A 27,269-nucleotide genomic window follows, 5' to 3' on the forward strand; every position below is an offset into this window, starting at 1 on the left:
TAGGCTTCACTGCCTCTTCGTGTTACTTCGCTCTGACTTTGCTCACCTACGAAACCACAGCAATGAGATAATGGAGTTTGGTGGGCCCTGAGTAGTACAGCAAGGTGTACGTATCTGGCAGGCACATAGTCGGGATTTCATACCTGTTCTCTATACGAGCATATAGGGGCCGGCTAACACAAAGTCTTGTTTCGTTCTATCATAATGCTCTCATTTTGAATCAAGAGATTCCCTAACCCTCAGAGCTTGGGTTGGGCAATAGATACGGTGATTGCTTTTGCTTGGTGGCTAGGATTAGAAACCTAGTCACAGAAACGCAGGTGAAATAGAGGTTTATCTTAAGGATACTTAAAAAGGCACCTCCTCTGCCTAGCTCCGCCTATGCGTCTGTCAATTCACCTGCCCCACTTCCTCTGCAGGACTAGATTTCTGCACCAAAGTACTAAGGTCATTGCTTCATGCTCCTGGCTTCCCTGCCCGGTCTGGGTCCTGCCGGATCCCGGAAGCCCCAGCACCAGGGCGCAGGGCGGGGCTGGGCTTGTCTTTGGGAGGACGACTTGGATGAGACCACTCTGGAAGAGGAGAGAGGCTGGAGCGAGTGAAAGGGAGAGGAGCACAGCCGGCCCTTCTCGGGGCCCGCATGTGAAGCCAGCCCCTCTTCTCAGGGGCGAGGGCTGCGGAACATGGAAGGCACAGCACCAGCCTTGGGATCGCCCTTCCACAAATGCTGGGTGCCGTTGGATCTGTGCTACTGTGGAGGTGTGGCTCTCACACCTTCCTCTAAGTCACACTCCTGCGGAGACCCCTACTCCATCCGAGCGACTGGAATCTTTTTATATGGAAGCTCTTAGGTGTTTTTCGTTTTCCTGTTTGAAAGTGTCCTGCTCTCCCCTGGCCTAGATGTCAGGTGCCTTAGGAAGGGGAAGAGCGAGAGGCGTTCACCGCCACCCTCCCATCCCCACCAACCCCCCCAGGCAGGGGACCTTTTCATCTAGCCACATTTTCAAGCGGCCTCCTGAGAAAGAGGCAGAGAAATGGTCCTAAAGGCCCCAGGCTAATTGGAAGCCGCTTCCTGGGAGCTCAGCCATCTCTTTGTGCCAGAGTCTGAGGAAGGAGGGAAGAGGACGAATGGGGCTTTAATTCTTTTGACTTCAGAGGGAAGGGTTCTAATGTCATCCCGAGATTTCCTGAACACTCGGCGACCTTGAAAGTCTAACTCCCGGCCCCACAGGCCTATTTCCAGAGGGTGGGTTAAATAAGGGCTGGGACTTAGTCACGCTCTTGAAGAGTTTATTATGAAGACGCCACTTGGGGAAAAAAGCTGGTGATGAGGAGAAAAACGGGTAAGACCACTGGCCACGCTAGGGAAGCAGCCCTACACACTCACAGTGCCCTGCCCCCCGCCCCGCCACCTTTCCCCCTCTCCCCCCGCAGCCTTGGAAGAGCAGAGCCCCTGTCACCTCCCTGCTTAAACCCCCACAACAATCACAATAGAAAACAATCCCATTCGTGACAGCTACATAAAATGTAAACACATGGTCACAAACTTAAGAAAGGTGCAGGACGTCTCTGGAGAAAACTCCAACACCCTACTGTGGGGCAGCAGACAAGGTTAATAAATGTGGAGAAATACCTACTGCTGGATGGGAAGACGCAGTAGTGTGAAGCTGTCAGTTCTCCAAGCAAAAGAAACTATTATAAAATTCCAGGAGGTCAGGATTTTAAAATTTATTTTATTATTATTTTTTTTAATTGAAATAGAGTCAACAGGGGCGCCTGGATGTCTCAGTCAGTTAAGCGTCTGCCTTCCGCTCAGGTCATGGGCCAGGGTCCTGGGATGGAGCCCCGCATCGGGCTCCCTGCTCAGTGGGGAGGCTGCTTGTCCATCCCCCATGCTGGTGCTCTCTTTCTCTCACACTCTCAAATAAATAAAATCTTTCAAAAATATATAGTTGACACACAAGTTGGGTTTTTTTTAAATCGATGTTTTGACCAAATTATTGAAAACTTTTCTGTTAAAATGAATTTGTAAGAACATCCTGGATAAAACAAAAAAGTTTGTCAAGGAAGAAGACTGAGAAGGGTTTTCTTCACCCACTTTATTTTTCTTTTCTTCCCCCATTTTAAAACGGGTTATAAATGTACACAGATTAATGTGGTTCTGGCACCAGAAGAGATAGATGGGAAAAAATGGAACATAATGAAAAGTTAGAAACAGATGCAAGTACATAAAATACTCTCACATATAAGAAAATCTTTTAAAGGCAACGAAACAAGAAAGAAGAAAATCTTTGGGGGAAGAATGAACTGTCAGTAAATGGTGTCAGGAAACTTTACTAACCATTTGGTAGAAAATACGTTCCTACCGTCCAGCACAAGCGCAGGGTAAGACCCATGGGTTTAGCCAGTCAAGAAACACGAAGCCCTTTTTAGATGCGGAAAGTTCAGTACTTAGACAGGCAGAGAGAGGAATAACCAAAGGTGCTAGGTCCCTGTGGCCCTTGAGCAGAGCGACCCTGAAACCACGTGGGCACTAATCACAGGACACGTGGCACAGAGGATCCCGTGTCAGGGGGCAGCGAAGCTTCATAGCTTCCTGCTTGTACCCCAAGGGAGGGAGGCAGAAAGGCTCAAACCTCATCAGAATCAGGAGGCCGTGGGAAGCTGTCTCTGAATCCTTGGGAGCCAGTGAAGCCAGGAGCAGCTCCTCTCAAGTCCCCCATTTTCCCACATTCCAGGAAGATCCCAAGGCGTTCTGCCAAGATTCGTATCATATGCGTTCAAGTCCTGTTGGCCCCAGGTGGACTGTGCAGGTGCATCTCGAAGTCCCGGGTGCCCGCACAGAGCTGTTCCCCAACAGCACCCCACCCACGAGTCCTCCGGGGGCAATTCTCTATGTTTTAAAGGTTTAAAGGAAATGAACAAACAAATGTACTAGAGAAAACCATAGGCAAATGTGTGTTTAATTCTGAGCTGAGGGGCGCCTGGGTGGCTCAGTCGGTTAAGCGTCTGCCTTCGGCTCAGGTCATGATCCCAGGACGCTGGGATCGAGCCCCGCATCAGGCTCCCTGCTCAGTGGGAAGCCTGCTTCTCCCTCTCCCTCTGCCCCTCCCCCAGCTCATTCTCTCTCTCTCTCTCTAATAAATAAATAAAATCTTTAAAAAAAAATTCTGAGCTGAGATGAACTTTCTTTTTTCTTTTTTTTTTTTTTAAGAGAGAGCATACAAGCTCAGGGGGTGGGGGTTGTGCAGAGGGAGCAAGAGAGAATATTAGGCAGGCTCCAAGCCCCAGGCGGGGCTCGCTGTGAGGCTCCACACAGGAACCACAGGGGGCTAGATCTCATAACCCTGAGATCATGACCCGAGCAGAAATCAAGAGTCAGATGCTTAACCCACTGATCCACCCAGGCGCCCCAAGGGATGGCCTTTCTAAGCATGATATCAAAAGCAGAAAATACAACAAAAAATAAAAGAGATAAATTGATTACATAAGAAGATTTCATAGGTCAAAGAATTTAAAATGCCAGTATTATGATTAAATTCCCTTGCTTAGACAGCTTTTCTATTTTCTTAGAGCTTCTGATTACCTTTCTCTTCTTCCTTAGTATTTTCATGTATCTTTATTTTTAAAAAAGTGATTTCATTATATGAGATTAGCAGTCAAGTTCTCTCTTTTCTGTACCCTTTCAGATGGAATAGTGGTCCCCACATGAGTGTAATTATAGGACTGCCGTTAATGCTCTCCCACGTAGAATGTCCCATTTTCAGTGCCCCATGTCTTTCTCCTTGATTTGTTCCTTTCTTCTCACAGAATACACCCTGCAGTAAATTTCCTAGGGAAGGATGAATGAGAGGTAACACAGGTGAGTCCTTGTATGTCTACATCTAGCTTTAGTTTACCCAGCCCCACACTGACCCAACCCTCCCATCCCCACCTACTGACCCAAACCCACCCCCACCCCACTCACTGACCCAGCCCCACCCCCACCCACTGACCCAACCCTCCCATCCCCACCTACTGACCCAAACCCACCCCAACCCCACTCACTGACCCAGCCCCACCCCCACCCACTGACCCAACCACCCCCCACCCCCCCACTGACCCAACCCTCCCACCCCCACCCACTGACCCAACCCTCCCATCCCCACCCACTGATCCAAACCCACCCAACCCCACCCACTGACCCAACCCCGCTCCACCCCCACCTGCCCCCTCCACACACTCTGCCCCTACTGCCAACCCCCCAACACCACTGATGGTTTTCCTGAGTATGGGTTTATTATTTTTTTTAAGATTTTATTTATTTGTTTGACAGAGAGAGAGGGAGAGAGAGAGCACGAGCAGGGGGAGCGGCAGGCAGAGGAAGAGGGAGAAGCAGGCTCCCTGAGGAAGGAGCCCGATGCGGGGCTTGATCCCAGGACCCTGGGATCCTGACCTGAGCTGAAGGCAGACCCTTAACCGACTGAGCCACCCAGGTGCCCTGTGAGTATGGGTTTAAAATAAATTTCTCTTAGAATCTAAAAGCTTTGGTCCATTTTTTTCTAAATTTAGTATTGCTCCTGAAAACTCTGATGCCAATCTCCTTTATATTCCTTTATATATATCCTAGTATTTTGTTTTTAATGTCTGAGATCTTTTGGGATGTTTTCTCTCACTCACTCTGGCTGTCTTAAAATTTCATAATGATACACGTAGCTATGAGTCTATTACCATTTTATTTTGTTTGATTCTCAGTGAGTCTTTGGTGATTCACGGCCCTCAGTTCTGGTAAAAATTTCTCCCCTCTATTTCTTCTGTTCTCTCTGTTCAGAACTCCAATTGGTTGGTAGATTACCCTTCCATCTTTTATTTTTCTTCTTCATGTTTTGGTCTCTTTTTGTTCTACTTTCTAGGGCATTATTTATCCCCTTTCATTTCAATTATTTTGCCGATTTTTTGTTTAATTTTGACTATCATACTTAAAATTTTCAAAATCTCTCTTTTATTCTCATAACCTCTCTCCTGCTCTCGTGATTTTCAACCTTGACTGCACATTAGAACTACCTGGAAACTTTTAAAGACCTTGACACCCAGGTCATACCCCAACCAGTTAAATCAGAATCTTTGGGACATCCATATTTTCTCAAGCTCTCTAATTGATACCAATCTTTATCCTAGTTTGAGAACCACTGCATTATCCTGTCTCTGTTTTAGACCCACAGTATTCTTTTCTTCAATATTATACTAATATTGAATATTCTTCATTATATTAATATCTAATATTATGTATATATTATACATACACACATATAAGATATTATATAAAATACCTAATATTATGTAGATATTACACACACACACACACACACATATATATACACTAGTTGGCTAGATAGGTAGATAGACTATCTCCTTAAACTTAACTCCTGCCATATATATAGAAAGTATAATTCTCAGGCTACAGACTCAGATATATATAAATGTATATATTTTTGTCTTACCATATCTCAATTTAATTTCTGTTTCCAGCCCCTATTCTCACAGATAGGAGAAACAATCTTAGTCGATGCAATTTTATTTCAGTTCTGGGTTTATATATGCAATACCCTTTGAATCTCTCTTAGGCTACTTATTAAGGAGAGGAGAGAAATGTGCTTGGTCATTATTTTTAAATCGAGGCACCTTTTAATAAATTACTGGGTGTCAAAATGAAATGGGGTCACCACCATCTTGTTTTTCCTCTTAGCTTTCTTTATGCTTAGAAGTGAGATGTCACTGGCTCAGATACGACATGTATATTAACACATGTATTCTGTCTTTTATAAAAGTTGATTTGTGCCTCTGTCTCATCCCTGCAGTAGGCTGCATTTTCCCCTCTGGAAAGAACTGCGTGGTAGGCATTCCGAGTTCCCAGCATGGTACGTTACACAGCCCTTTTTTTCCAAACAGAATTCTGTATGTTTGTGTCTAGGTATCAGAGCTGGTGTTAATGGGCAAAGTGGTTATAATAAAATGTTGTACAGTCCAGCACACACACACACACGCTCTCTCTTTCACACACACACACCTGTGTGTACGCCCACCCACATACGCGTGTCTGCGCACGCAGGTCCACATCATCTTTTTTCCTCAACCTATTCCACGTTGCCACCGTGCGTGCAGCTTTTACCACCCCAGCTGCTTCTTTGTGATCCGGGCGGGGGGTGGGGGGCGGCACGCGTCCCGACTGCACTAACTGCTCCCTAAGAAAGGACAGTGAGAGGGCGCCTGGGTGGCTCAGCTGGTTAGGCGACTGCCTTCGGCTCAGGTCATGATCCTGGAGTCCCAGGATCGAGTCCCGCATCGGGCTCCCTGCTCAGCGGGGGGTCTGCTTCTCCCTCTGATCCCCTTCCCTCTCGTGCTCTCTGTCTCTCATTCTCTCTCTCTCAAAGAAATAAAAAAAAAAAAGAAAGAAAGGACAGTGAGCAGGGGCTTCCCAGATCCCGGGGCAGACGATGAGGTCGCCCTTGGCCCGGCTGAAGCCAAACTCAGCTCCCGGCCCTTCCTTCCTGCAATTCAGGCGGCTCCAGCATTTGCAGCCCATTTTCAGAACGGTGAGGATGAGATGCCCTATCACGTTAGGAAACTCTATAGGCTCCGAAGGAATTTTTAAGCCATACCGAGGCATCCTTCAAGCTGATTTATGGCCTAAACCCCTGTGTAAGTTGGCCAGAGCTAGACCTATTACATCTGGTATGGAATTCTAGATCCACGGAGAAGCCCATAGGTGTTGGGAATTCTATGCTTTTGACCTTGGGAGAATGTTCTAATATCAGGGGAAAATTCTTGCTGCTGCCTTCTCTCATTCAGACTGTAATTAAGAGATTTAAATTCCAAGTTCGGCTCTTGAACTTAGTGATTCTCTGACTATGTGGATTGATTTTTCATATCCCCAAATGTATATTTAAATAATGTGATAGCCCATTTAAAAGTGTTGTAAAAATTATTTCCTGGTAAGTTGGCTAGCCTGGGTGGTAGGACTCCACCTCTCTGTCCCAGGGTTGACTCTTTGGCCACGCTTGGGGCAGAGAAAGTCAGCGTTTTTCTTACTGTTTCTCCAGGACAGCAACCATCTGTATGCGTATCCCCTTTCTGCCTGGTGGTCCACTGTGAACCCAAGGTCAACATCCATCAGATGACAGGGTTACCCCCTCCATACTTCCCTGCTTACTTTCCCTTTATTTCCCAAACAGAACACACATTTTTGCCTAATGAGAAAAAAATTAATTTAATGTACTATTTTATTAATGCATTATTTATTTATTCTTCCTTTTTAATAATTATCATGTAAAAGTTTCAGCATATGTCAGTTAATACATATTGTTCACCACTGGCCACGTTTACATTCCTTTTGCTTCACTTTGACTCTGTTTTTTTTTTTTTAATTTTGACATATATATGTACTTCATGTAAAATGAATTTAATTGTATTTCATATATTATGTGTGCTTTTTAAAAACTAAGATAAAAAAGACCCAGTATTTTTCTACTTTGTTTCTTGCTTTCCCTTTTCCCTCCTTTCCCACTCCTTCCACATTAGCTCCCACAAGATAACCCATGTCAACAGCCTAATGTGTATCATCCATGTTTTCCTCCTTGCTCGTATGATCACACAGTTGCTTGCCCATGTCCACACACACTTGCTTTACAAATACGGGATCACATGACATAATTCCCTACCTTTCTTATTCTTATTCAACAAAATTTTATAGAAATATTTCCAAGTTTACTAGCATAGTTCTAACTCATTCTTCATGGCAATGTGCAAGATTCAGTGGTATTCTGGAACCATCTAGTATTTAGTACTCACCTCTTGCAAGAGCAAGTTAGTCAATATTCAAGAATTTTGTGAGCTAGTTATGAATCACAAGTAGCTTCAAATAGTCCACGGTGGGAGAATTTACACCCTGGAAACTGGCAAACACTACAGTTCGGGGCCTTCTGGTGAAAGTTTACAATAATTTATTCCAGCAATCACCTTTTGACCGGCTGTTCATTTTATTTCCCTCTTCTGTTTATTTTCTGTTTCCTCTCCACTATGAGCAATGCTATAATCAACTCGCAGGATGTGAGCAGAGCTGAACAGGCTTGGGCAACTGCCCCACAGTAGTTCTGAGTCCGGCCTGGGCAGGGGCACAGGGGAGGGCCGGGCCTCAGACCCCGACTGCAGCTGCCGTACTCTTCCCTTGCTGCCTCAGTTTTCCAGACGTTCTATGTGGACACTTCTTGGGAGGGTCTTCCATGGTGTTGACCTCTCATCCTTCCTTCCATGTCCGTGTCTCCTCTACTTAAGCCCTCCCTGTCTGTTGTCCTTACTGCCTCCTCTACCCTCTACATTCTGACGGAGACCCACATAGAATAACCAAGGCACAGTCCCTTGGGTTTTGAAAATTCTGCAATTTTGGAGTCTCATTGACCAAGCCTTAAGTGGGAAAGAGATGAGATGGGTGCTGAGCAGGGGGCAGCCTGGGCTCAGCATCGCTTTCCTGGCATGAGTCACAAAGGGGCTCTAGTCCTGAGACTTAGACGCCGTAGGACCCTGGCTGGGCTGAGGCAGAGGGCATGATTTAGCGGAGGGCATCCAAGTCAGAGAAAAAAAAAAAATGTTTCTCTTGAGTCTGTTTCCCTTCTACTTGAAAATTGCCCAAGGCAGGCCATCCATCAGCCCTGGACCAACACTGCTACATCCATCCTCCTGTTATCTCCTGAGTGGGTCCTTGGAAAAGGCTCATAAAACATGTGAAGACAGACATCATTATTTAATAGGCTGTCAGAAGCCTGAGCACTACGGCCCAGCAGCATATCAGGAAAAATGAAAGATCTCTCATGTGGAAAAGTTTGTGGTTTTGAAGCCAGAAAAGAAATTGGAGGAAATACAGCTAGAATGTGTTTTGCTTATAACAGTAAGTCAGTGCTTTCAGAGGGTGGGTATAAACATGTGCTTAACATTGAGCACCTACTGTATGCAAGACACTGTTCTAAATGTGGAGGTTCAGGGGTGCCTGGGTGGCTCAGTCAGTCGTCTGCCTTCAGCTCAGGTCATGATATCAGGGTCCTGGGATGGAGCCTGCGTTGGGCTCTCTGCCCATCGGGAGTCTGCTTCACCCTCTGTGATCTCTCTTGCTCTCACTCTCTCTCAAATAAATAAAATCTTTAAATATGGAGCTCAAAGATGCTCAAGACACAGTGCTAGTCTTGTGACATCAGTCTGCCTGTCTGGGGTCACACAGAGAGGGGTGCAAATCACAGCTCCACCACTTACTTGACTTTGCTTGACTCCTTTCAGCTCCCTGAGCCTCATTTTGCTGATCTGCAAAATGGGGATAATGATCCCAGTTTATAAGAAATAGCCATAACATGTGTAAAGCTTTTGGCATAATGCCTAGTGTATAGTGAATAATAAACCTTAGTTCTCCCCTGCCCCCACCCCTACCTTCTCCCACCTCTCATATGGACGAGCTGTTTTCTTCGCTGCTGTGTTCCCAGTCCCCAGCGGAGTGCACACGGGCACATGGTGGTGGGAGGGGCGGGGGGCTGCCAGAATTCAGAGAGCAAACCTGCCCTTGAGGAGAAATAAATACACGTGTTCAGAGCAGAACAAGTAAACCCAAAATGATGAATGGGAACTGCTGAAAGCACCCCACATTTAGTCCAGTTAAGAGAAGATTTGGTGTTTGGCTAGGAAGGGTGGGAAGTCTGTGTTCATCTGTGTGGAAGGTTCTTGTGTGGATGGGGAATGAGCCTCGGTGAGTCTGGACTGAGACGGATTCCAGCTGGGTGGGAGGGAGCGTCTTCTGCTGGCAGAGCCGTCCAGGGCGGTGGGGGCGGAGGGGAGGCGGACCCTGAGTGGTTGCAGAGGGAGTTCTGAGAAGGGACCTCAAGGGCCACACGCTGGCAAGCGGGAGAGACAGGCTCTCCTGGCTTCCAACCCTGAAGGCTCTGATTCTGAGAACTCTGCTCTATTAGGAACCGTCACTGAAGGAGGCCAGTGGCTGTCACTTGGGGCCATTCCAAACCTCCGTTGCAGTCTTCCCTCCCTAAGTAATGGTGCAAACTTAGTTGTTCAAGATCATAATAAACACCACCAACCTTGGCCCCTGTGCTTGGTCCGCCTGTAGTTTCTCAAATGTCCCTGCTTCTCCCTCACTCACACTGTCCCTTTACCCTCGAGGGCCATCTGCCCTTCCAAGTGATGCCCATCCCTCGTGGTCTAGCTTCAGTCTGTCAGGAGCCTTCCCGGATCCTCACAGGTGCAGTCGCCGCCTCCTCTTCGTCTTCTCACCGTGTCTTCTTTCGAGGGGTGCGAGAGATCTCACGGGATTAACGCCCCCGCAAGAGATGGGAGCTTCTGGCCTCTCACAGAGGCTTCACGTTATTCATTTGCACTTCCTCCCAACCTCAGAAAAAATAATGGGTGCTTAGTATTTGATTTTTAATTGCTTGACTAGGGCAGGTTACTACATATTATCCTCTCCCCCACAAGAACAAACAAGCGAAAACAGAAGAAAACAAGCAAGCAAATCCCAAGTTCAACTGGTATCCATTTCCGTTTGTCTACCAAGGCCTCTGCATACTCCGGGCCCACGGGAAAAGAGCCCTGCCGGCGTCACTGTGTCACGACTGACCGTGGCCACGCTGAATCACAGTCTGAGCGCCCCAAATCTCTCTCCTGCTCATTTGTTCGCTCTGGCCCCCAAACATCTCCAGTAGTGAGGAACACGATTCTGCGTATTTGGACTCAAATTCTGGACCCAACACACACTAACACGGCGACCTTCAGCAAGATGAGAGGCCACGGGTACCGGGCTCAGTCTCCTCAGCTGTCACAGGGGGTGGATGACGACTCGCTCTCAGGATGGTGTGCGAATCCAATAAAATGCAAAGTACTTCACAAGCATGGTGGCTGATAGTGGCATTTGGTGCCCTAACATCTTCCCCGTGAAGCGCTCGGTGCCCAGCATGAGCTCTGAGACGGGCAGGAGTCCACCTGGCCCACTGCCCCGGGTCCACCTACGTGGGACCCAGGAAGGACACCGGGGATGCTGGCCACTCAGCCCCCGGTGCCTGCCATTTCTACAAAGCACATTTCCTCTCCTGAGCCTCTGGCTCAGAGAAAGAGAGAAAAGCATGGGTCCCGCAAAGCCAGGGCATCATTTCAACTCGCCTTTCATCTGTCAGTGTCCCATTGCTAACACATGAAAAGGGAGTAATGGCAGTCCCAGTCCATGTGGAGATAATGTTCCCTGAGAAACACCTTCCATTCGAATTCTCTCAGTTCAGAGGAAAGGGGGCCTCAGAGGTGGTAGAATGGATCTGATGAGGAGTCACAGGTTTCAGGAGATACAGCAATAGCTCAGTTACCCCGGGACATCACTGCTTCCCTTACCTGCGTTCTCCACTAAACGCAATATGCTCTTCTCAAGTCAAGCCAATTTTTAGTGGTGACTTTAGCTGGGCTTGAGATGTGAGCCCACAGCATAACCAGAAGTGGTCCGTGCCCGAGCCGATCATTCAGGTTAAAGCGGTGGGAAGCTCACTGGCCCCTGTGTGTCTGGGTGACCCAGCCAGCGACCTTCGCTGTGCCATCCCGAGAACAGTGGCGTAAGCCTGAGACCAAGGTGGTCGGAGGCAGTGCCCGTGGGTGACGTGGGGGGTTCAGGTTTTCTTTCTTCCCATTTTCTTTTTTTCACATTCCCCATAATCGTAAATTTCATGCTTCTTTGGAGATCATCTCCCTTGCACCACTTCCAGCCCTTGTCTTGATTCAGCCCTTTAATTTGCCAAGGAGAAGTTGAACCCTGTCTCCGGGTTCTCCCAAAGGCTACCACCACAAACTCTTTGATTCCAGTCATTTGATAAGAGCCTGATTTATGAGAGATCGTGATTATGGATGGATGAAGGAAGAACACCTCATTCCTTCCTCCATGTGCATGTTCCGAGTTTTATGGCCAGATCAGGCAGATGGTGCAAGGGCTGTGCACTGATGAGGTTGAGCCCCAGGGACTCGCTGTCACAGAACAGCTGCTCTGAATGGGCCATTCCCCAGGCAGAGCTGCCAGGAGAAACAGCCCTGGGCAACATCTGATCGTAGCTTTTAGGGGTGTTGTTTGGGACCACCATCCGAGTGTCATTACAATGAGCCGCCCTGACCAGGAACCCCAGGAGCATTCCTCAAGGCACCAGGTCTTGGCAACTAGAAAAGCAGGGCATGTTTGGAGGAACTGCATTGGTTTTATGTCATTCTTGGTAAGTCCTGTGGATACCAGGAGCTCCTCTGTGCTGGGCCACTGGGGAGTTCTGAGGTAGATCTGTGCATGCGTCTTGCATGTCCCCGTCTCCACATTTCCTTCACTAGTCACTCTCCAGACCTGTTTTCCCTTTGCCTGGATCCCCTCCACCCTTTCTTTTTAGCTTTTGGGTCCTGTGTATTTATGTAAGCACTCTGTGACGTTTCTCGAAAAAAAGAGGGAATTATAAATTCAAAACATTTCAGAAATTGTAGGATGCCTTGAATTTTTCCTTTTTTTTTTAAGATTTTATTTATTTATTTGAGAGAGAGAGAGAGCATGAGAGAGAGAAAGAGATCACAAGTACGAGTGAGGGGTAGAGGGAGAAGAAGACTCTCTGCTGAGCAGGGAGCCCACCGTGGGGCTCAATGCCAGGACCCTAAGATCATGACCTGAGCCGAAGGCAGACGCTTACCCAACTGAGCCACCCAGGCGCCCACCTTGAATGGTTTCTTAGCCATTTCTTGTCTGTAAATTTAATCTTCTTAAGTAGATTATAGTCAAAACAGGAGAAGGGTGGTGTGGCTGGATGTTCACATGCCTCCAAAGAACAAATGTCTGTCATGCCAGTCTCTGGGTATTTTGTTATAGCAGCCCAGGCAGACTAAGGGTCATTTTTTCTCACTTCTTCTCTCAGTGAGTCAGTTCGGGTCCTCTGAGAAGCAAACGCCAAGACGGTATTAGACACGCCAGAGATGTACTGGGGAAGCACCTGTGAAGGATCAAGGGGCAAGGGAGCAGCTGAGAGGGGAAGGCCCCACTCCCTGCTTCGGGTCGGACCCCTGTGAGAGGAGAGAGGGAAGGAAGGACCCTGGGTAAGAGGAGCCTCTGATGGCAGTGAGCTCCCAGGAAGTCTCAACCAGGCCAACGGGGAGCCCCAAGGCAAACATTCCCCTCCCACCAGAGGAGCCTGCCCTGGACAGAGCCGACCAGGCTGTCCTACTCCTGCCGAGCCTCGTCATGGGCTGGGAAGAGGCCGGGAGGCCATGGCCTCAGCAAGCATGAATGGGGAGATCTAAATCTGGAGCAGCTTGAGGCGGTTCCCTGGCTCCCCTCCTCACCGCACGCCCTCCTGGAGGGAGACGGGGACGGCACACCTGAGTCCGCACCCACAGCGCCAGCTAACCACGCACTGGGTACCCCATACACTGCAGTTCGGAGGTCTCTTTAAGCAGTACGCCTGTCTCACACCTTCTAGTTTTTCCTCATGGCCAAAACTTACCCGTTGTGCCTGCTATTCTCTTAAGATACCGTGTCCCATTTTCTTAGGACCTCGATCCCCGATCCGGGAAATGACAGCAACAGGAGATTGGTTAGGAGCTCAGGTGCTGAGGCCAGACTGCCTGGGTCCAGAGCCTGAATCCACCAGTTACTAGCTGTGGGAACAGGGAAACAAACCGCTTTATGGCTCTGTTTCTTCATTTATGAAAGTATGATCATGAGACCTAGCTCATGGGGTTGTTGTAAAAATGGTCCAAGCAAAGCACCGAGAGGAGAGCTTTGGCAATACTAAGTTCTTAGGCAATATTCTTTAGCAATCGCTTTGGTCTGAATGTGTTCCCTCCAGAACTCCTGTGTTGAAATCTGCCCCTCGAGGTGCTGGTATTAGGAGGTGTGGGCCTTTGGGAGGTGATTAGGTCATGAAGGTGAAGCCCTCCTAAGGAGAATTAGAGCCCTTACACAAGAGACCCCAGAGAGCTCCCTCACTCCTTTCTGCCTTGTTCCACAAGGCCAAGTTTGCAACCCCCGCAGAGCGTGCTCACCTGGCCACCCTGGCACCCTGGTCTTGGACTTTTAGTCTCTAGGAGTATTAAGAAATAAACTGCTGGTGTTTATAAGCTACCCAGCCTATCGTACTTTGTTCTAGCAGCCCAAATGAACTAAGACAACAATTAAGTAATTAATTAAAAATTAGTAAGTTCTCAGTCAAAATTAACATATTAATACTAAGATGCTGTGTCTCCCGTCACCACTTCCATCTTTGAAATTTTGCCCTTCAATTGATCCTATGCAAAGATGTCTTGTAGGCATTTCAAACAGACAGGCTGGAGGCTTCAGGGAATGCTTCATACCATTCCCTGTGGGGTGGCATCTATTCTGTCTGGCGCTGGAATCAGACACAGAGTTGTGTCTCAACCTTCATTCAGCATCTGTGGGTGTCAGGCACTGTGGAGAACGCCAGAGAATCAAAGATGAATGAGCCTTAGCTCGTGCCCTCTACAAGACCAAACTCTAAGAGCCTCCACAAGACCAAACTCTAAGAGCCTCCACAAGACCAAACTCTAAAAGGAACGCATGTACAGACACATGAAGTAACTATCATGAAGAGTAGAAGATCATGAGAACTTTCTTTTATTTTTTTTAAGCAGGCTTCACACCCAGCGCAAGCCCAACTGGGGACCTGAACTCACGACCCTAACATGGAGACCTGAACCAAGATCAGGAATCAGAGCCCTAACCGACTGAGCCACCCAGGCACCCCAATCACGAGAACTGTAGTAGAGGGCTGGATAAAGTGTGAAGAGAGCTGAGAAGAGGGAGAACTTCCTTCCAGCCGGGCGTGAGAGAAGACATTCAGGAAAGATAGAACTTTCACCTGGTTCCTAAATGCCAAGATCTAGAGCCACCAGGGCTGAGGCCACCCAGAAGCAGCTCTTTGGAACAGGAAGGATGTCAGGCATCATGTCGATCATCTGCCACAGCCCAGCCTGGAGGATAATCTGTGTGTCTCCAGGGAGGTATTGCTGCCTCTTGAATTGTATTATAAATATGCATGGCAGAACTACAGAGCAAATCAGAAACAATAATAGCTTCTAGCCTGTCATCTGGTCCTTTGAAGCATTTTATAAACAATGTTCATCTCAGTGTTTTGCTGGGACTCAGGGAGAAGCACGTCAGGGCCTTTTTCTTTGGTGGCCGTTCATTATCAGAATAATCGCATGAGGGGCCAGTGCCCCATTAAAGAGCTGACTCCATCCCTCGGGGGAACTGCCTTCTGTCTCCCATTCAGCCTTAATTTGCTTCAAATTGTGTTGCTCCTTTGATTTGTTCATATTCTACCTTCAAAACCTCCACTTCGTGCATGCTCCACCCGCCCCCCAAATAGGCTTCCCCTTAAAAAAAAAAAATGCAACCTGAAGGCTCACATCCCCTGTGTTTCTGTTCCTCAAAGCCTCCTCTGCAAGGCTGCCATGATTGAGGTTTCCATTAAGATGGGCTGGTCCTTGGCCACATGTCAATTGGGGTCCATTTTGTGGAAGAGCAGGAAACTCTGGGGGTTTCTGTCTACCTCGAATACCCATGGGAGGTGCTGGCTGGACTGGCCTGGCGATCTCCATTAGGCTTCCTGATTTGATCGTGGCTGTCCTGATTCTAAAGTAGGAAAAATTCAGAGCAGCATGTGGTGCTGAGAGGTAAGAGAGGGCTCTCCTCCAGAGGTCCTTGGGGTCCCATTCGCTGAGGGAGGAATTGGTTGGGGGAGGGCGAGGGCAGGGGAAAGACAGAAGAGTTAAGTCTTGGAAAGTTTAAGACTCCTTTTAAATCATCCAAGTGGAAACGTAAAATAGGCAGTTAAATATCTAAGTATGGAGTTCTGAAAAAAAGGTGAAGGTCAGTTGTATTATAAAGAGAGATAAATTTGGAAACCTTCAGGATATAGATGTTGTTTAAATCCATGGGACTAGACAATATCACCAAGGAAGTCAATGTCTATAGAGGAGTCCTAGGACCTTCCAAAGTTTAGAAGTCAGGGCGAAGATGAGGACCCAGCAAAGGGGATTTAGAGGGAGTAGCCAATGAGGCAGGGAAAAACCTAGGGAAAGTTGGAGTTCTGGAGGCCAAATGAAGGAAGTGTTTCAAGGAGGAGGAATGTTCATTCGGGGTAAGTGGCTTGTAGATCAAGTGAGGTGGGGGCTTAGAACTGACCACTGGATTCGGCAACACGGAAGTTATTGGTGACCTTAACAAGAGCAGTTTCAGGGAGGTTTGCTCTGACTTCTGGGCTCACATTGGCACTGTGCCGACCCCTTGCCAAGTCTGGCCTCTGGTCTCTTCCTGGGCATCCCTCCCAGCTTTCCCCTGCAACAAATGCCCTTGAAATCTCGTTGTCACCACCCTGATTTTCTGTATCTGGAAGTTCTGGAAGACATTACAGAAATTTTTAACCTTTTGGGGTCAAGGACTGTTGAAAAAACCTGTATAAATATATATTCATTCTCACATGCATAACACATGCACAGAATTATAAGTTATAATTTCAGGGGATCACAGAATCCCTCAGCCTTGATCCTAGGTGAATGAAGCCCTTACTCTAGGCTCATCTAATGAGTTTCCTTCACCTCTGGCAACACAGAGGTCCTGATACCCCAGTTGTTTACCCCAGACCCAAAGCCCTCCTTAGATATTTGTTCAAATCAAAGACAATTAGGGCTAAGAACAAATAATGTTTTCATTACAATCTCTTAGGTAAACTTAGGACAAACACAAGCAGACATAGTAACCAATTAAAATGTACACTGAATGGAATGATTTCACTTATATTTCTATCTTCTTAGCTCAAGTGGAGATCTGATCTCTTCGCTAATTACCATTAGGTGGTTAGACGAGGGGCAGCCAAATCCTCTATGCTAAGGATCAGAAACTCAGTATCTGTGGGGGCCAGGCACTTAACGAAATAGGCTGAAATTCATGGAAAACACCCAAGTGATAAGGTCTCGAGTGAACAGGTCAAGTGGAGAGTATATACTTGGTTTAGAGAGAGCAGCTGATACTCTGCTCTGGCAAATGTTGGCATGCAAGAATTTCAGCTCATATTGGTAGAATTTCTAATTTTTGAAGATAATCTGCAATCTTGATTCTCATGCAGCCTAAATAAAATACGTAAGCAGGAGTCAGAATATATATATATATGTATATATACACACACACACATATATATATGTTGTCTATAGGATACCAAGTCATGACCCCACAGCGAGGCTGAGTCAGAGAGAAGACTAAAGTATGTTTATAGATTAATATTGGTGTAGAGTCTACTTGTTTTGTTCATTGTGACAGATTGCATTTTCCAAAAGTCACCAAAGCAATATTTCCAGTCCCACGTATTTTCCAGAATCTGACCATTTGCACCAAGTAAACTTGGAACTTGAGCTGGCCTTTGTGTTTGACAGATAGACATGATGCCAAGGGACTTCCAAGACCAAATCATACAAAGCAATATGGTTTCTACTCGGTGCTCTCTCTTAGAAAGTTCACCCTCAGAACCCAGCCCCTAGCTGTGAGGAGGTCCAAACTAGTGCTGAGGGGGCCCCATGGACACACACATATGGAGAGGAACTGAGGCCCCCAAGCCAGCATCCACCACCCAACACATATAAGGAAGAACCTTCAAGGGATGGTAAGCCCTGAGCCTTGGAGTCATCCAGCTGAGGCCATCAGGAAGCACAGCCAAGCTGTCTCTGTCATGCCTTGTCCAAATTCCTGACCCACAGACTCTGTGAGCATAATAAATAGTTGTTTGATGTCACTAGGTTGGAGCAACTCCTTAGGTGGCCATAGTCACAGGAGTTCCATTTGCAAATATGAAAGGGCTTCAGCAAATCCATCTGTGGAATCCACCTTTTAGAAACAGCTTCTCTCTCTGGAGTCTTTTCAAATTATGATCTTCTTTGGCTGATGCCCCACCGACTCTCCTATGACTCTGAATTCCGGCCTTTTCCAAGACTGCAGCGTGTATGTTGATGGATGCTCTGGTTGTTCTTCATGTGAGCACAGCTGGCCTCTGGCCAACTTCGTGCTCCTCACCACTTCCCCAGGAACTCCCTTGTCATGAGCTGAAGCCGACTCCCGGACGGCTCTGGAAAGAAGTCTGTCCTGCGTAGCCAAGCCACCTTTGCATTCCTTAACCTTCTTGCTCTCTAAAAAGAGCAGTTTTCATCCTGTGGACTCAAGTCTCAAACTCGAAATGCTGCTTTTTTTGTTGGAGGGCCTTCCTCAACCTTCTCCGTCATGGCTGTGGCTCAAGCAAAAGTCCATCCTCTGGGAGACTGGACCTAAGCGCGAAGTTTCCCCGAGACAGAATCCAAGGTCCTGCACCCGGGGCAAGCGTCTGTCATGGCACAGAGGCTGTGGCCGAGTCAGGAGGGTAAAGGGCTAGGAGTTTGCAGTCAGACAGAGCTGGGTGTGAATTTTGCTTTGCTCCTTAGTTGTGAGCTGAGGACTGTGGACAAGTTGGGCTCTCCATCTATAAAATAGGCATAATCATACCTGTCTCCTAGTGTTGTTGGGGAGTAAATAAGAGAAGTTTGGAAAGTGCTTATGCCTATGGCTGGAACACATGTAGATCCTGGTAGACAGACCACCACCACCACCACTGAAAACAATGCCGCTTACACCGCAGACATCACCACCCCCCCACCCCCACCCCCATACCGCCCTGTACAAGTTCATTCATCTTGCTCGCCTACTACTAAGCACAACTGAAAGGCAGGGAAGGCAAGCCTGTGTCTTTGTATCCACAGTGTCCCCATCAGGTGCTCTGGAACTAGTAGACACAGATATATTTTTTCAAGATTTTCTTTATTTATTTACTTGAGAGAGAGGGAGTGAGAACGAGCGGGAGCAGGGGGAGAAGCAGAGGGAGAGGGACAAGCAGACCCTGCGCTGAGCACAGAGCCCAGTGCAGGGCTCAATCCCCCTGAGATCATGACCTGAGCCTAAATCAAGAGTCGGATGCTCAACCAATGGCGCCCTGGCAGACACAAATATTTTATGGGATGAGTGAATGCATGAACATACATGATAATATTTTAACACCACCTTTAGTGCTAAATAGCTTTCTGACGAGGATGTGAGACCTAACACAATTTGAGTTCCTACAGTGTGAAAAGTACCAAGCAGGCACTCTCTCTGTGATGTCACATGTAATCTTTACCCACGCCTCCCACCCCAACAGTCCTTACCTCTATTGACCCCCTCTTCTTACTCAACCACTTACTTTTTAAAGCCCACCTCCAGCTGAGCAAAGTTACTATCCACTGGTCAGTGTCACTTTTTCCTTGTGTTCTTAAGTTCATCTGTGTTTTCAATACCTCAGGAATGATTTGTGTTTGGAATATGATCCACCAATGAGAATAAACCATTTATGGCTTCATGCAACAGCATGAATCTCATAGTCATTCTGCTGAAAAAAGAGGTAAGATACCAAAGTGTGCCGGCTATATGAGTCCATTTATGTAAAGTTCAAGAACAGGTCAGGTGATCTATGCTGGGAGAAGTCAGGGTGCTGCTGATCCTTGTTAAGGAGAGCGGGGAGGTTTGGAAGAGGGCAGGAAGGGAGTTTCTGGGTACATGGAAGTTTCCATTGCTTGCTCAGGTGATGGGTCAGTTGAAAAATAGTTGAGCAGAATACTTGGATATGTGTACTTTGCTGCATGTATGTGCACTTTAATAAAGTTTTAATTAAAAAAGAATGATTTGTGCTAATTTTAGATTGTATCCCTATAAACTAGTGGGTCTCCACGTGTGGTTCCCTGGACCAGCAGCAGCAGAATCAGCTGGGAACGTGATAGAAATGAAAATTCTTGAGCCGCCACCTTGGACCCAGTGAGTCAGGAATTCCAGGGGCGGGGCCCAGCAATCTGTGTTGTAACAAGCCTTCCAGATGATCCCGATGCTCACTCAAGAGACCCACTGATATAAACCACACAGACGTAGGTATGAAATAGTAACAGGGAAATGGTGAAATGGTGAAGGGACAGTTTTCCACCTTAGCCATTGTCGTGAGGCTGAGAGGCTATGTGGTATTCCTAAAATAAAGTGTTGGCAGAGAATAAGGAATTGGCAGGGGTGAGGACAGCACGAGCAGGGGGGTGAACAGGAAAGGGCCAGCAGGACGGGAGTGGAGATGAGAGTGAATCTTCCAGACAGCCGTCAGCTCAGAAGTGCTTATTCCTCTGGCTAGCATCAGGGAGGCTGGTAAAATCCTTCTAGCTCCACAGCAGAACTGTGACCTTCCAATGACATCGTCCGTGGAGTCATGTACCACAGAAAAGACCGAGCAGTTGTGGCTGAGGGGGCCGGGCGCCCAGGGCCTCCTGCTCAGACCTGTGGTAGCCCCTCAGTTACTTGGAGAAACCATACACTTGGCTTCCTTGTGGTTCTCTAGAGCCATGAACAGAGCCACTGGTCCTCAGTAACATGGGGACAGTGTTGACAAACAGCAGGGCAGCCCAGGGGGCATGGGCCCTGCCCCGTGTGCCTGCAGGGGGCGCCATCACACAGGGTACAGGAGGAAGCCAGGGCCACGACCAAGTTCCAGGCTGACCCTATCTCACTAGGATGCCCAGGCCAGCCTGGCAAGTGGGAGCACAGAGACTGGGGGCGAGTGCAGCCCCCAGGAGGCAGGAGCTGACGAGGAGACCAACAGGATGACTGTGGGCACTCGGTCAGCTCAGATGATCGCTCCTGGACAGCCTTCCATTAGGGAGGGCACTGGGGGAACATTTCTTAGTCTGCGGTTATGTCCACACACACATTGTACAGAAAACTAGCTGTGGTTCTTGTTCCTCAGGCTCAGTGGCTCTCAACAAGTCATTTTGTTGTATTTAAAAGATGCACCACAGTTACACACCGCGATGTTATTTACCCCCTCCCTTAGCTCTTTCTGGAAATCCCTCCCTGAAGACAACTATCAGGCATTGCCTCCTCCTGGAAGTCTTCTTAGGCTGCTTGCTCCTTGCTTCCCTTTGCTCCTGCTGCATCTATCTCTGCACTGTGTTAAATTGCTTATGGATGTGTCGCCCTCTCTAGACTACGAGCCCTTGATGACAGGCTCTGTGCATTCAGCTAATGCCAGCCCAGTGCCCCCACATAACAAATGTTCAAGAAATCCTTACAGAATGACCACATCCATCACGGTGGCAGGAGAGCATCTCCCCCGGGGGAAGCCCGGCTGACAGTGGCAGTCAGTCCGGTTCCTTGGGCTCAGCACAGCAGCTCCCTGGGACATCACACCTGCTGGAGGTGGGGGCGCCCTTCGCAGTCCTGGCGAGCCCCTGGTTTTCCCTCCCTCCTGCTCTGAGAGAGGAGCCGCAGAGGCCGCGGAGGCCAGATCGCAGAGCCCAGGAAGGTGCAGCCTCCTGCGGGTGATGAATCTCACCGCTAACACCCCCGGCAGAATGGGACTGAGGTAGGTCTCACTGGCCCCCAGACTCAGAATATCAAATCTCTTTGGCTAAAAGTTTGCCACTGATTCTGGAGTTTCCTGCCCTCTGCCCAGTTGCTTCCCCCCCAACTGTGTCTAATTTAAGCTGCCTCCCACCACCAGGACTCTTAGAAGGAAGGAGGTCAAGGTGAAAATCAGCTGCATTCAATTAATCTGACCAGGTGGGCTGCTTCCCTCTTTCCCTTCATATCCTGTGAGAGTTTCCTTCCGTAGGGAGGATGTGCATCTGACCTAAGTGAGAATCCTTTCTCTTTCATCCGGATTCATATCAAGGGCTTTGCTATGCATTTAAAAACAAATCAATGACTACAATCAGGTTTTATTTTTAAAGCCGGCATTTTTAACATTTACTAAAATGTTCTCAAAGAAGTCTAAGTCTAACTTGTAAAGTTGAGATGATAGAAGATGAGTCTCCCCACCCACATTGCACCCCTTAACCTGGAAGGACTAGGGCAGTCAAGGGCTGTTACAGGCTGAATGTTGTGTCCCCTGAAATGCACATGCTGGATTTCTTTCTCTGTATTCCCAAGCACATTCACGGAGGAAAGACCACTTGAGGACACAGTGAGGCCTTTTACAAGCCAGGACGATGGTCCGCACCAGGAACTGAATTGGCCAGCACCATGGTCTTCCCAGCCTCCAGAACTGTGGGGAAAGAAATTTCTGTTTAAGCCACGCCGCTTGTTACAGCAGCCTGAGCTGACTGAGACAGGGACAAAGTTCAGAGTGAAACAGAGAAGGTTGGAGCCAGGGCCCCGCTCTGAAGCTGCCATCCTTCTGGCCTGCGTAGAAGCAGGCCTGGGTTTTCCTAGCAGCGTAGGGACCGGTGTGGCAGTCGGCCATGCAGGCCCCTGCTGAGGCCTGGGCAGACTCCCCCATCCCGGCCACAGGACTGACCGCTAGCCAGGAGTGTCATGGAGCAGCCAGACCACGGCATTCAAGCTGGAACCGATCTCAGGTGTCCCCGCAGCCCTCCACCAACCTACGTCAGTCCCTCACTATAGAACAACCTGAAGCCGGGCTTTTTGAGCCAAAAAGCAAATGCTGGGTGTGTATTTGGGAGAAGCAGGAGACTGAAGAGGTTGCACACGCCACCAGCAACCTCAGTTCCTCCCTTTCCTTCCCACAGTCTGACTAGTGGGTTGTAAGGAGGAACCTTGAATGTGGCTTTGGTCTGTTGCTGGATGCCAACATCTGTTCCAAAGAAAAGAGAGCGTCCCTCTCTGTCACCACCAGGCCAAAACCCACCCCCAGCCCCGCCACCCAGCCAGATCCCCACATCAAGGCAGGGATGAGGGCAGGCCAGAAGGATAATTACTAAATTTTCTTGAGGAGAAAATGATTGTGGAAGCCCAGTAAAAACAGGTTCCTATCCATAGTAGATGTTGAGTTCACACAGAAATATCAGAGAGGGACCCTTGCAAAATAGCCAGAAGCTTCTCGTTTAGCCCCATCTCCCGTGGTTGGCCCAACCCATCCTAAGCTCTCCAGGGAGCCAAGGGCCATGGGGTCAGGGGAGCAGATGGTGACCCAGACGCCAGGAGCAGGGAAGGAATTTCGTATTTTCTTGTCCCAAGGGCTTCTTCTCCTCAATGGAGACCTGAACCAGAGAAAATTAGGTCACATAGCAGCAAGAGACATGATTTCCTGCAGAGAAAATGGAATTTCAGATAAGAACGTAGGCTTTCTGGACCTCAAGTCACCTGGTTTGGAGGAGCTTTCGTGTCCATTTTAGGAAAAGCCATTGGTGTGTTTGAAGGCGCACTGGACCAGAAGTCAGGACAAGTGGGTTATAGCGCTGGTAGGACGGCTTACTGGCTGGGCCACCTCAGATCGGACAAGTCTCTTAGCCTTCCAAGGACTCCATGTCTCACCTCTCAATCAGAGAACACACGTCCTGTGACAGAATCGTCAAGCACTCTGAATCCCTCGAGAACGTGTCGTGAAAAGCAGATGGTAGCACCTTGGGTGGCAGGAAGCAAATGCCGCCCCGAGCAGGCCGCAGTCCGATCGCCCCGGACGCACATGATCTGGCCTTGCTGTTCCACTCGGGCTGGTTACCGTGTCTGCAGTCACACCTCTGGCTTGCAACCCTGCGGAGAACGCAAGCCAGTCTATCCGCCCAACCAGTTTATCTCACCAGGTCAGGCCGACAGCTCTCCGCTCTGTGGACAGATTCGGGCAGCTGCGTGTGGGCAGAACTGCACGTGACGCCGAGCATCAGCCAGGAAGCCTGGTCTGCCACAGCTGAAGCCACAGATTTAAAGGGGGCCGTTCCAAGCACACCGTGTGGAAGAGCCCACTGGCCACCACAGGCCTCAGAATAATAGCTGCTTGTCGTTATTATTATTTCTTGGGCCTGATACTTTACCGAGCTCTTCACAAATATTTCCTCTTTCAGTTCTCTGAAAACCTAAGAAGCACTTGCCATTCTACCTACGGGAAAGCCAGAGCTCAGAGAATTTAGGTAACGTGTCCAGAGTCACGCAGGTGAGAGAGCTGAAATTCGAATCCAGGCATATGCGATCTGTGAGACTGAGCTCCACAGCACCGTTCAGTGAGTCCCACTCTGTAGCCGGCATCAGATTCACCTATGAGGCTTGTTGAGACAAGGACTTCTGGGCCACAGCCTCAGAGAGTCTGACTGGGGAGGGCCTGAGAATCTGTATTTCTCACAGGTTCCCGGGTCCCACTGCCAGCCCTGGGGAGCAGCACGGAGAGCCCATGCGCTGTGCCTCGCGCCTCTCCCACCACAGAGGAGCCCAGCAGCAGGGCCGTGCTGGCCAGCAAAGGAGACCCACTGGCTGCTGAAAGGTCCTGCCTGTCCTCAATGTCTTTCCCAGAAGTGATTTCCTTCTTCAGAAGCCTTGGCTACTCGAGACACGGCAAGCACAGGGGCTGTCATCTTTCCGGAGAATGGTTTGCCGGCTTTCTCTCAGCTCCTCATTCACCCGATGCATGACGCGTGCGGTCATTAGCCGTAGAAGAGCCAGACTCTGGAAGGACGCTCTTGCAGAATCTCAGAACGCAAGGGACCTCAGGGACTCTCCTGCTGCAGCCTCTGTAGGGCTGTCGACAGAGCCTGCAGGGTAGGTTGTCAGTGATTCCCGGGGTAAGGTTGTGCGTCCTGTGATAGGAGACAGTCTTGCTAGCCTGGCCCAAGGGTCTTCAAAGGCTCTGTCCCCACCTTGTTCTGTAGACTAGCTCGCTGCTCTCTGGCTGTTCACATCAAGTTCAGCCCTCCCCACTCGCAAATGCTTGCATTTCTGTCTTAGCCTCCTGTAGCGGGTTCAATGTAGTGAAATAAAAAAGATGTCCACATTCTAACTTCTGTGAAAAGGTCTTAGATACAGGACTATAGCCAAAATGCAGTCTGCACAGGGAACAGCAGACTGTTCCAAAGACAAGCTTTTCCTACTTGGCACTGTTCTGAAATACCAGCTGACATTAAGTAACAGAAGTTTGTCAGGAGAAGGACAAGAAACACCTTCAATATTTTTATGGACTTCAGACAGACAGACAGACACAGAGTCACTGAGGACTCCGCACCTGAGCCCACGTGTCCTCATCATTCCCATCAGGCCACCACCAGAGAGGCTCAGTGTCACTGCCGGGGCAGGGGCAGACCCCCACTCATACCCCTAACAGGGTCATCTCCGCTCACCTCCACCCCACGTGAGCCCTTTCCTCCACGGCCACGCCTGGACCTTGTCATGACCTGGAGCTCTTTGAGCAGAAGGACATGGCCACTCCTAGCTCTTAGAGACCAACCGTAACCTCGTATCTCAATCTTCCTCCTTCCTGAACGTTCACTTTCATGCGTGCACCTCACCTGTTCAGCACCTCCTCCAAGGCTCCCACTTCCTGTGTTCTCCCCACCTCCCACCTTGGAGCTTGCCTTCACATCCTCCCTGCCGCAATGTGGATCCCATGGACCACCACTAGCTTTCTGGTTATGCTTCCAACTCTTATCCTGTTGCCATTATTTTGGCCCTCGCCTGGCAGAACCCCGACTCTGGATGATTTCGGTCCATCTGATTTCTCCCTTCTTATTCTTGAACTTCAAAACATGGCAAGAGACCATCATTACTCAAAGGCAGACTGAAGTCACTGCAAATGAATACAAGGTCTCCCAATTCAGAAGGGCGTCCGTGCTATCCCGCAAGCCTTTTACAGGCCCCTAGTGAGCAGCTCAGTCCCAGGCCATGGCTATCACACTCAGAACATTGGTGCCAGTGACAAGGTCGTCCCTTCTTCTGAGCTAGGCAGAACGCAGAGCTGGGAGCGGGGCTGGCACTGTCTTTGCCAAATTCGAAACTGCTCACCTGTATTTGTTCTGCCTTTTCTCTTCCCTCCAGTAGCAGTTTGAGAACTTTCTTCTGGTCATCGTTTTCACTGACAACCTTGCCTTTACTTGATAGAGAGGGTAGAGACCACCGAGGGGCTCTCCATCAACTTCCCTTCCCCATTCTTAACAGATGTTCATCCATCTCCTCTTTCTTCTATTCTCAAAAGAAGTGTCCCTCCTGCTCCTTAAGACAAATCCCGTCCCCCCTTCCTCTTCCCTTAATCACCCTTCTAGTCCTTTCTCTACCCATCCCACCACCTCACCAAGATTTAAATATGTTTAAGCCTCTCTCATTAAAACAAGCCTTCTGCGCAACCTTACACAGAACCCAGCCCCTGCCCTATTGCTCTTCTTTCCTTCGGCCAATACAACAACATTAGTATTATAAATCTTTTCAAATAAGAATAGAATAGCTCATGTACCATATTATTACCAGCCAGATTTCTGGAAAGAGCGATGGGTCTTACTTCCCCCTCCATCCATAACCCCGGACATCCGGGGTTCCCTTCACTACTCCAGTGAAATTTCTCCCTTGAGTGTTTCCATCGACCTGATAGCCAAATCTAGCCAACACATTTCAGTTTGCAGCTCCCTACTGACTCCTTCCCCCTTCAATTCTCTCCTTCCTTGCTTATATGTCCTAGTTGCTCCTGGTTTTACTGCTACCACTCAGGTTCCTCTGTGGCTCCTCTTAGTTCTGTTTGTCCCTTAAATGTTCTAGCGGATCATATCTTTACCTTCTTCCCTCCCACTCTTCACCCAAGCATATCCTGAACTCCTTCCCTGCAAATTGAGTAAAACACCTCTCTCATGTTTCTAGAACCCGTAACCCACCAAATTATACTTGCCTGGCTAATTATTGGCCTTCTGGAACAAACTATGAATTCCTTAAGGTCAGGGACCCTATTTTTACTGAACCAGAGCCCTACCTAGTTTTTAGCTCACAGTAAGGCCTGATAAATAAGTGTTGAATGAATGTTCTCCAGTCCTCCAATACTAAGGTCAAGAGAACAGGCCCATTATCCCCCCACACACACAAAATCACATCACTGGGGCTTGTTAATGGCTGCCTCCAGCTTGGCTCTGAGGAGGAGCAAAGAGAAACAACTCTTGATTGTCCCTGCTAATTGGGGCATGAATAGGGAAAAGTCTAGAGAGTTCCCAAGCCTCATTTAAGCACAGAATTTAAGAGCCTCCCCAAATGGCAAAAGCCATTCATGCCAGAGGGATAGATTTGTGTCTCAGATACTCACCCTGATCCTGCTTCCCAAGTCACAGAGGCCACAATAAGACCTGTAGAAGGGAAAGAAGACGAAGAACTGAGCACAGAGATTTTTCATAAATCCCAAGGCACGGACTGATGTTATTTCACCATATGAATTCCCTCTGAGTCC

General features: G+C 48.5%; 1 long non-coding RNA gene across 2 annotated transcripts; it reads right to left on the reverse strand.

Moving 5' to 3' along the window:
* Positions 1-3,199: 3,199 nt before the first annotated feature.
* LOC118013435 lies at positions 3,200-27,269 on the reverse strand. Of its 2 annotated transcripts, XR_004680017.1 has the most exons (7): positions 27,129-27,269; positions 17,688-24,806; positions 13,527-13,680; positions 12,745-13,086; positions 9,461-9,579; positions 9,280-9,327; positions 3,200-3,832 (listed from the first exon to the last, which is right to left on the reverse strand). It is a non-coding gene; the product is annotated as an uncharacterized LOC118013435 (long non-coding RNA). The 2 variants fall into 2 exon arrangements; XR_004680016.1 differs by lacking the exons at positions 3,200-3,832; positions 9,280-9,327; positions 9,461-9,579; positions 17,688-24,806 and having other exon boundaries at positions 12,765-13,086; positions 27,129-27,226.

This window comes from Mirounga leonina, unplaced genomic scaffold (genome assembly GCF_011800145.1).
Source record: "Mirounga leonina isolate KUSES-001 unplaced genomic scaffold, KU_Mleo_1.0 Mir_153, whole genome shotgun sequence".
Lineage (NCBI taxonomy): Eukaryota > Metazoa > Chordata > Mammalia > Carnivora > Phocidae > Mirounga > Mirounga leonina.